The sequence below is a fragment of the Austrofundulus limnaeus genome, unplaced genomic scaffold (genome assembly GCF_001266775.1).
Source record: "Austrofundulus limnaeus strain Quisiro unplaced genomic scaffold, Austrofundulus_limnaeus-1.0 Scaffold170, whole genome shotgun sequence".
NCBI classification, from domain to species: Eukaryota; Metazoa; Chordata; class Actinopteri; order Cyprinodontiformes; family Rivulidae; genus Austrofundulus; species Austrofundulus limnaeus.
Genome location: NW_013952572.1, coordinates 1,225,867 through 1,227,195, shown reverse-complemented (window position 1 = coordinate 1,227,195; position 1,329 = coordinate 1,225,867). Strand labels below are relative to the sequence as shown.

The 1,329-nt window shown below is 40.6% G+C and overlaps 1 protein-coding gene across 1 annotated transcript in view; it reads right to left on the bottom strand.

The window, feature by feature from the left end:
* gart (phosphoribosylglycinamide formyltransferase) overlaps positions 1 to 1,329 on the bottom strand; it is a gene marked incomplete in the record, with an annotated part of 30,378 nt that overhangs the window by 16,527 nt on the left and 12,522 nt on the right.

Here is a 1,329-nt window from a genome sequence, read left to right as displayed (position 1 = left end):
ATATAGGCTACTAGATTATTTCACACATTCTTAAAACCAATAAATACAGTGAATTTCAACTTAAGATTTTCACAATCTTATCTTGACATTTCTCTGAGAATAATTTTGAATATGATCATATATTTAAAATATATTCTGTGTGTGACTGCTTCTCTGTTTTTCTAAATACAGGATCAACAAAATCCCCTCTGAGAGACTCTTCAGGTTTATTTTAAGTCAGATGTTTGATATCTAAATTTTAGGCCCAGCTTTGAGACAATGTTTTTTTTTTTTACAATTAATTCTTCAAAGTATTAATGTGTCCTACAAATCTGATAAATACAGCCCCTGGTCTTTGATTTTAATTTTGACATGAACTTTTAAAACTTTTCCACTGAACTTTACAATGTTTGGATAATCCCTTTATTAAATAGAGTCCATACAGTTGATCAGTTTCATCTAATGCTTCGTGCCGCCCTGCCTCCTGAGGATAGGACATCGTCACCATCCGGTTGTGTTTTTCATGTAAATCATCATCTGTGCAACAAGTGAAACTCTGCTCTGGGATGTGTCTCGCGCTACCATTGCTTTATTTTTAATGATGAACCAAGCTGCACGCAGTTCTGTGTGGGTCCGTGTGCGTGTGTGTGTGCGTGCGCTCGCAGCAAAGGTTCTTTGTGGGTTTGTGACCCCCACTCTATCTGGCCCAGGCTTATAAACTGCACGACAAAACTAAACACATACATTTGTTTGCCTCTGTGTCTCACAATAAGTCCTTCACTGGTTTGTTATATTTTGCGCATTTGCCATGAAAACACACCACAAATCCAGCCAATGATTCACTTCCTCATGAACCTTTGAATCAGGTACCAAAGYAGTGACGTAAGTTCACSACTTTCGAAGCTTCGGACGTCACTGATCACGTGACTTTTACCAAACGAATCAAGCTCCGACACAGTGCTTCTGAAACAGTGTGTTGTTTTTTTCAATACATGCGCCGCAGCTTCAGCTTCAAACTGCCCATCACTACTGTTCCCAGAGTGMTGTATCAAGGCACCTCAGTGGGAAGTCTGTGGGAAGAAAAAAGTGTGGCAGAAAATGCTGCACAACGAKAAGAGTTGTCAGTCAGTGATGGTCTGGRGTGCCATGTCAGCTGCTGGTGTTGGTCCACTGTGTTTTATCAAGGGCAGGGTCAGTGCAGCTATCAGGAGATTTTGGAGCACTTCATGCTTCCATCTGCTGAAAAGCTTTATGGAGATGAAGATTTCATTTTTCAGCACAACCTGGCACCTGCTCACAGTGCCAAAACACTGGTAAATGGTTTACTGACCATGGTATTACTGGGCTCAA